The sequence below is a fragment of the Thermobia domestica genome, chromosome 2 (assembly GCF_964235325.1).
Source record: "Thermobia domestica chromosome 2, izTheDome1.hap1.1, whole genome shotgun sequence".
NCBI classification, from domain to species: domain Eukaryota; kingdom Metazoa; phylum Arthropoda; class Insecta; order Zygentoma; family Lepismatidae; genus Thermobia; species Thermobia domestica.
This window is the reverse complement of record NC_137455.1, coordinates 257,448,223-257,456,835: the sequence shown is the minus strand read 5'-3', so window position 1 is coordinate 257,456,835 and position 8,613 is coordinate 257,448,223. Positions and strand designations below refer to the sequence as shown.

Genomic DNA, 8,613 nt, shown 5'->3' with positions numbered 1-8,613 from the left:
ATTTGGTAAAAATCTGAGATGGTCGGTTTGTGGGCTTTGTAGATTTCACATGGAATGACCCATACACTAATTTCACTGTTCTTATTTTCTAAGTTTAAAAAATTTTGTTAATAGTATAGTGCGGGAAATTCGAGAGCAAAATGGGACTTGCTGCGTCTTGAGATGGAATTTTATAACGTTTCAGGTTGGCATCACTGGCTATGTTATTCATTAGCAGCGATAGTATAAAGTGTTTGCTATGGCATCTTGGTCACGAAATGAAATACGAGCTGTTTTGCGGTAGTTTAAACGTAGACCAGTGCTTAGAAGAAATAACTTTTGCACTGGATCCATACCGCACGACTATATTCCGTTGGTACAGAGAATTTCACTCTGGAGGACGCTCAGAGGACAGGAAGGCCACGAACGTCAGTTACGGAGGAAAACATCACTAACTCTATGGCCTATGGAACCCGGAGATTCAAAAAAAGCTCTCCACTGACTTCTATCCTTACCCAATTGAATCTAGTTTCTACTTTGGGAAAACATCACTGCTGTTAGGAAAATCCTTGCCGAAGACAGGTGAATGATCTAGCAGCAGATTGAAGATACCTTAGGCCGAACTGCAATTCTTTCGCATGATTATTTGCACGTCTAGAAACTTTGTCGTCTTTGAGTGCCGTATAGTCTGACTGTAGAGCAGATGATACGTGTGACATGGTGTCGGGAGATGCTGCAAATGTTTGACAAGAGACGATCTCAACACGTGAACAACATCGTGACAGGTGACGAGATCTGGCTGTACTATTATAATGTGCCGACCAAGACTCAGAACAAATTTTGGGCCTTTGATGATGAGGATACACCTGTAGCTGTCAGAGAATCCGATCAGTAAAGAAGAAAATAATTGCTGTATTTTTCAAATCAAGTGGAATTGTGGAGCGTGTCGTTTTGCATACACAAAGACAGTCACAGCTAAGTGGTACACTGAACAATGCCTGCCGAAAGTCATCGAATCTATGAAGAACCTACGATCAAATTCAAGAATTGACACCGGGTTCCTCCATCATGATAATCTTCCAGCTCACAGCGTGAAAGCCTACACCGAATATTTGTCAACTACATGACTGAAACTTCTTGAGCACCCACCTTACAGTCCAGACCTTGCTCTGTTCCCATACGTGAAAATGAAGCTGAAAGGGATGCGGTTTTCCAGTGATGAGAATATTCTGAGGGCTTGGGATAACAAGTGTGCCTTACTTCCTAATGACACATGGCAGATCTGTTTAACGATTGGTTTCGGAGGATGTATTGAATGTGGTGGAAATTCTACTGAAAAAGTTAAATAAATAGAACTGTATTGCAAAACTTTCCTAGTGCCCTTTGTATATCATCTTGAGTGGCTAAGAAGTAGGCTATCATTCAGCGAAATACGGCAGAAAGAATGCCTGTTGTAAGATCTTGCAAAAAAACGGGGCATTTCCCGAACATTAAAGAAATAATTGATTCAGCGATCAATAGAAATGCGTTCTTCTGTCATTCTGACATGTTGTTAGCAATGATAGTGGCTGACAGTAGGACCAGATTAACACATCTGGAGGACCGGCGCTAGAAAAAATATATATATATATGTGGCCCCTGCTAACTCTGCCTAATGCATTTCTGTGAAAATACAGTAGGACAGTTAAGGAAATACACGTAGTTCTCCGACATCAACCATGCTACGCATTACATGATATACCAAATCGAACTTTCCAAATGCATAAAAAAAATTACCATGTTATATAAATGTAATAAATTTAAAAAAAAAATGAATATCAAAAATTTCTTTTCCTAGCTTTTGTCCTAGCGAAGTCCTCTATCGCATCCTGGAAGTCAAGAGAGCTGGTCACTTCAATTTGATATGGCGAGAAAGCACATGCGTTCTTGTTGCACTGTAACACGTAATTTGTTCTTGATAAGGGCTACTTTGAATAATCCTCTCTCTCTCTCTCTCTCTCTCAGCTTCACAATTCGCGATTGGAGTGGCTCTCGTTCACCTGCAGGGCCGGGTCTACAGCCCCCTATGTCCCCAGCCAATCAGGCTCTGGCTGAGACAACACAAGAGTTGGGTTGCAGGAGGATATTGAGAGGTAGCAATCAACAGACGAAGAAAAATCTGTTAAAACTTTTTATACTTCCTTCAATACACCTTGATGCTAAAGAGTATACTGAGTTGATTGATCACACAAAATGCAAAATATTATTCCATGAAATGATAGAAAGCTTGAAAACAAAATATTTAAATTTTGCAAAATAAAACTCAGGATGTTTGAATTTATAAATTTTCTCTGTCACACCCAAACAGTGGAAAGATCTGTTAAATTTATTACATAGCTGTGGAAAAATGTGTGGAGAAAATAACAAAGATGGCTTGTATTATAGCAACATCGTATTCCTTGATGCCTAAATTCGACCGGAAATCAGATTTCAAGATGACGCCCTTGACTAATAATGGCGAAACAACATAACTTAACATGCCCTGAATAATTGGATGTTAGGTAGGACGTATATGGAGTTCAAATTACAATCGCCTCCACGTGGTGGAGAATTTTGCGAATGGGCGAAAAGCTACAAGCGTGTGATTTCTTTAGAAGCTGAATACACAAAATCAGTCTCTAAAAGAAATGAGTAAAAACTAACCTTGTATATAGATATATCATTAATACAAAAGTGCTTGTGTTTATAATACTATTTAAGAAAAAAGAACTCAATTTCTCACCGAAATTCACTAACTTCAGGCGGTATGCGCTAACACCAAATGTACAGCTGTAATTTTAAAAACAGTTTTAACATTATAATAATTTCAGGTTAGTAAAAAAACTTAATTCTTAAAATTTGAGCGTTTAAGCAATAATTGGTACTTTCGATCTTTTTTATTTATTTTTTTTATCTTAGGCCCTCTGCGCGAACTGAAGATAAAATATAGATTTTGTTTCAATATTTTCCTTTTTACTACATCCGATTCGAAAGTCCTTTATTCGACCCATCCTAGTATCCATGGCTTCAACGGCTATACTCATATCAGCAAGAATGATAAGTGATTACAATGCTTAGAGGGGACTGGAAAAGCACAGTAAAAGAAGAAAACATAGTGATGGAAAATATTTCCCCAAGTTATAAATTTACGTAGTAAGCAATGCCTAACATTCTGCTGAAAGAGTTAACAAAATTGTTCCTCTTCCTCTAGTAAGATGTATTCGATTTCTTTTTAAAGTTTATATCAAAGAACCAAATGAAAATCAATTTCTTTCCGAGAAGACTGTACTCACAACGAAGGTCTAGTTAAGAAGCCTTTGAGAAAGAGAGGCTTGGGCAGACTCAGAAAATGAAAAGATAATATAATGCAAGATATTCGAGAAGTTGTTAACAATCGTAAGTTGGCTAGGTACAGGATACGTTCCAATGGTGAGCTTTTTGTTCCGGTAACGATGAACCTTCCAATTCCTCAAACGAACTGTTAATTAACAACAGTAATATAAAGTCATTATGATAAGCAATGTTTTTTATCTTAAAAAATAAAGCTGCAGTGATTAACTTTTTTCACGTGATAGAACAGCGCCCTCATCATTATTTCCTTAATAGGCATATTTCTCCTGAAAACAACGATGAGTAAACAAGAAAAAAAATATGAACACTAAAATAATATTCGCTCCAGGGACAATAGATATTAGGAAGATAAATCTAGTTTACAACGTCTGCATTCATAATTCTATTAATGGAAGTGTACAGTCCTCTTCAGTTCAATAACTAGTATTTCTCTTCTTAATAGTCCAGGCTACTTAAAGTCCAGCATTTATTTGTGTTTAATCCATCCAAGTGGAACTGCAGAAGGTAAGACAGATAAATATTAGTTAGCCCGTGATATTAATGTTTATTAGTTTCCTTCCCACTTTTTTCATTTTTCGAAATAATGCAGGAAGCAAAGAATAATATTGATTTTATCTACGTAAATTTATAGTAAATACAAAACACTATTCAGAATTTTTGTCTTCGTTCATGCCAGTTCTCTGTCTAAGCCCTCGGTGTGGTAAGTGGTACGAAGACAAAAGAAAGTGAGTAACACAAATTATTTCACTAAAATGCATTTTCTAGTATTACGCAGGCATGTGTTAATATTATTCTTGTATCTCTGTACTATTGTGAAAGGGATATGGTTGTTCAGTGGTAGAGTGCTGATCTCTGGTTCGAGGATCCCAGGTTAAATAACAGAACAAATGAGTTTATGGTGGATAACAATGTCTGTGAATTTTCTCCGGGTTACTTTCACCTGTGATGGAATGCATGACCCGCACAGACACATAACCCTGGTAGAACCCAGAGACGAACCATCATCATACATATGGGGAGTATGCGATTCTAAAAAATATGATTCTCCCATTGCCTTTTCACTAAATATAATTTTCTTTCTCGCTTGATGTTTGTGTCTGAGTGTGTCAAATATTGAATTTAAAGTTAACTACAAAGTTTTATCAAAATCACAGAAAAGATAAGCTACATTTTGCTTATGATGGATCGTCCAAATTTAATAGACCTGTTTAAAATATAAAATATACTGCTGCGCCCAGTGTTTTATTAATTCTTTTTGTATGGGCTATGTTCAAAAAACCATGTATGGGAAAACTAATAAACATAAAATTATATTTATGAAAACATATAATATTCGAAACATCGTATCTTGATTAACAAATTTCACACCAAGAATTAAACAAATGAATGTTCGAGCGCGACTACTGAAAATTTTTGATAAACTATAAAATTTTGCAGTAATGCTGCAAAGATGTTTCGCCTGCTTTTGGGTCAGACCGTGTGTGAAAAGTGAGACCCAGACCCGGAAAAAAAATTGTGACCCAAAGGACTCAGTGACCTCTGCCCCACTCCACCACTGACTTTCCATGTTCTTGTTCTACCAATTCTTTCACAATCATCCACTTTCATTAATCATCCGTCTCCCTTATCCTAAAGAGCATAATTGTGGGACGTTAGACTAGAGATTTCATTTTTAAACGATTGATTGATTGATTTTTGAGATTTACGTCCCGTTCAGCAGCGAGGCTATATGAGACGTGGACCTACTGATTAACGTGGAATCCGAACCACATGAGCTCCCGCCGGGAATCGAACCCGGGTCTCCCGCGCCAAAGGCGCGCATTTTTAAACGATTGAGAAAAAGTGGAGACGGAAGTGATATGTACAACCAACAAAATATTTAAGGGGATATTAAAGATTCATTAAAGGTAAGGCACGCTTATCTCTTTAGAGAACTGGTCTACAAAACCAAAAGTAATGACTTAGGAGCATATGTCCAATCTATACCTCACTCAAATATATTCAATGTGACAGGCTTTCATGCTGAGTGCAAAATGCTTTTAAGTTGGTTCGATTATCTGACTAATAAGGGTGAGCAGGGTGAATCCTGTATTGACTTGAATATTTTCAGTACTCCCAGTGTCCTGCTAGAAACATTTCCCGTATACTACTGTAAAAGTTTTAAAAAAAAATTAAATAAAATAAAGGGAGTGTCATATGCCACTGTATTCTATGATATTTAACAGCCTGTAAAAAAACAACCTCTGTCCAGAAAGTTCAGCGAGCGTGTCTATATTTCGAATGGATTGCTGTCTTACCTGAAACAGCACTTACTGTCCTTCGAAATAATTCCCCTTGATGGTAACTAACTTCTGGGAACAGCTGTACAAATTTCAGATGGCTTACACTTACAAATTCTACGCCTATTTTACCATTTTGCTGATGACAATATACACATATGAAAATTAAAAACTCGTCATTTCCACCTACAAGAATAATTCTACCGATTTACTCACTAACATATTCATCACACAAATCTTGAATCCTAGACAGTGAAGAAAAAAGCTTTTGGAAATCAGATCACTCATTGCTGAGTTGAGGGGAAAAAGGTAATTATACAAACTTTATTCGATTTCTCGAATTACAGAGCGCAGAATCGTCAAATTCTGCACAAATGTTATCCTTATAGTCTAGTCTATGTGTACTGCGGACTTTCGTGAAATTCAACTTCCAAAAGTGGAAGGAAGGGAATAAATATCGCTCTTCATCATATGTCCCGAACTGTTGGGCCTTAAAGTTAAAATACAAATGTACAAAGTATAAATTGTACTTAAAATTATGGTAAAACGAAGTTTTACAAAGGTCATCCAGATACAAATTTGGTATATAAAGCTTTTTTTTAAATATATGATATACGAGGAAGGATCAGAAACTAAGGTTACAAGGCCGATATTTCTAGAGTTTAGTCTGTTATAAAGGAATAAGAAGTGTGCCTTGATTTTAAAACATGGAGTTGGCAATTGCGCAGAGTTTCAGCCACCCGGCTCCTACGACGCTGATTGTAGTAAAACACAAATAAAGACTCGTTTGGAAAACTGGTCTCGCGAAGAAGTCCGCTCAGTTATTCGATTTCTCTGGACGAAACATGTGACCGCGCAGCTGGTAGAGAGAATTTACGGAGAGACTATTATGTCTCGTCAGCATTCACAGAATGGTGTCGGAAGTTTGCGGCTGGTAGAGAAAACGTCATCAACGAGTAAAGCAGTGGTCGACCCAACGGAGAAGCTGATTCAGAAGAAGATAAACACGTTACGGCATCTAATAGCAGAATTGGGAATGTCCTTCGGAAGTATTGTGCACGACACTCTACAGTACCGGAAAGTTTGTTCCCGATGGGTTCCCTGCAAACTATCCAACCAACACAAGGAGAATTGCATGGGGACAAGTCTGCAACTTTTGGAACAGTTTTCCACAGAAAGGAACTGCTTTCTCCACCGCATTGTCCCAGATGACGGAACATGGATCCACAATTACACTCCAGCAGTAAGCGGTCATCAGAAGAATGGAAACACCCCTTTCCTCCAAAGACAAAGGGAGTCACGGTAGCTCAGTGGTAGAGCGCTTACCTCTGGTGCGTAGGGTCCCAGGTTCGATCACCGGTGAAGTTAGTTTGTGGGGAGGACATTCTGCTCGTGGGTTTTCTCAGGATACTCCCGTTTCCTCCCACCTTCTCATTTCACTACTTCTTCCATCATAATTCACTTGCTTTAATCATCGTCTCCCTTAACCCAACACGCATAATTGTGGGACGTTAAACTACAAGATTTCGTTTTTAATTTCATTTTCCAAAGGCAAAGAATTTAAGGTGATGCCACCTACCGGGAAGGTGATGTTCACATTGTCTTGGGACAGTGTCGGTGTCATACTCGTGGAGTTTTTGGAAAGAGAGCGCACAGTAACTGCTGACCGATACTGTAAGATCTTGACATGATTACGCGAAGCGATCAGGAGGAAATGGCAAAGATTTCTCACCGAGGGCGTCATCTTCCTTCACGACAATGTGCGCCCGCCTACAGGCCTGAAGACCACCACGCTGTTAAAGCAGTTTCGCTGGGACATCATCGATCACCCTCCCTACAGCCCAGACCTCGCTCCAAGCGACTTTCATTTGTTAGTACACTTGAAGGAGGACCTAGGAGACCGTCACATTGCTTCAGACGAGGGGGTGAAACACCTTGGGAGAACTTGGCTGAACACTCATCCCACGATGCGACAAGTGCCTTAACCAATATGAAGACTACAAGGTGTAACAAAAAAAAAAAAAAGTCCAATAAATCGTTGTACTTACAGAATCAGTTCTTCGTGACATTATCACCTTCAAAGCAGTTCCCTTCAGCATTCACTGTGATGCCATTGCTAGTAACAGTTCTGGAACGAGGTTTTTCGAAGGCCCTTCAGGAGATTCTCCGTTTTTGCCTGAAGCTCTTCAACTGAGGTAAAATGGGTTCCCTTTAACCCTTTTAAGATATATCGTAGTTTTTACTACGAAATGATAGTGTCTTCAAAATTCGATTAAAAGAAAACTAAGAAAGCTATTTGGTTCTTTTTTTTTTTAATTTTACGAGAGGAGGCATTGAAAAAAGCCTTGTAAGGGTCTATACGCTTCCGAGCGTCGGAACATAGGGGGTATGACGTCATCACTTTACAAATTCCCTTTTTTTAGTAAGGTTTAACTTCAACATTTTTTGGTGAGCCTCTCTTTAACCCTAGATTTCTGAAGTTTTACACAAACAATCAGTGGTCCCTTTAGTTTTTATCTGAATTTTTTCAGATCTCTTCGTCAACACGGAAGGGGGGTTCAGAGGGGCTAAAGGTTAAAAAAAAAAAGGAGTGATATTACTTGACCAGAAACCCCACTTTTGCGATTACTGATCCGCTCGGGTACATGATAGGGACACCTGAGTGGTACTTTCTGCAAGCATACTCGAATCTGAACAAAACGGCGTATGAATCATCATTTTACGATAATTAGGGACATTTCAGGGATTTTTTTTTTACATAATATCCTTTCGTTACATAATATCCTTTCGTTACTACTGTAATTTGCAGCGCTTTGCGCGCTTTTCCCAAATGGGAAAATATTTTCCCGCCCCTAGTGTTGAAGATAGGAGATTGGTATTTGTCACAAATAATTAGTACCACAAGAGCTATTTTTGCAAGTGATTTCCAAATCTGTATGTTTACCCTGGGATACGCCAGAGGGCACCAAATGAGAAAAAGGGATTT

The 8,613-nt window shown here is 38.4% G+C and overlaps 1 protein-coding gene across 1 annotated transcript in view; it reads left to right on the top strand.

The window, feature by feature from the left end:
- The first annotated feature begins 3,736 nt into the window (after window positions 1–3,736).
- Window positions 3,737–8,613, top strand: part of Pal1 (Peptidyl-alpha-hydroxyglycine-alpha-amidating lyase 1) — a 560,006-nt gene continuing 555,129 nt past the window's right edge. Inside the window, exon 1 of the mRNA XM_081748611.1 lies at window positions 3,737–3,852. The gene's annotated coding sequence lies outside the window, so the exon portion shown is untranslated. The remainder of the gene's footprint in view (window positions 3,853–8,613) is intronic.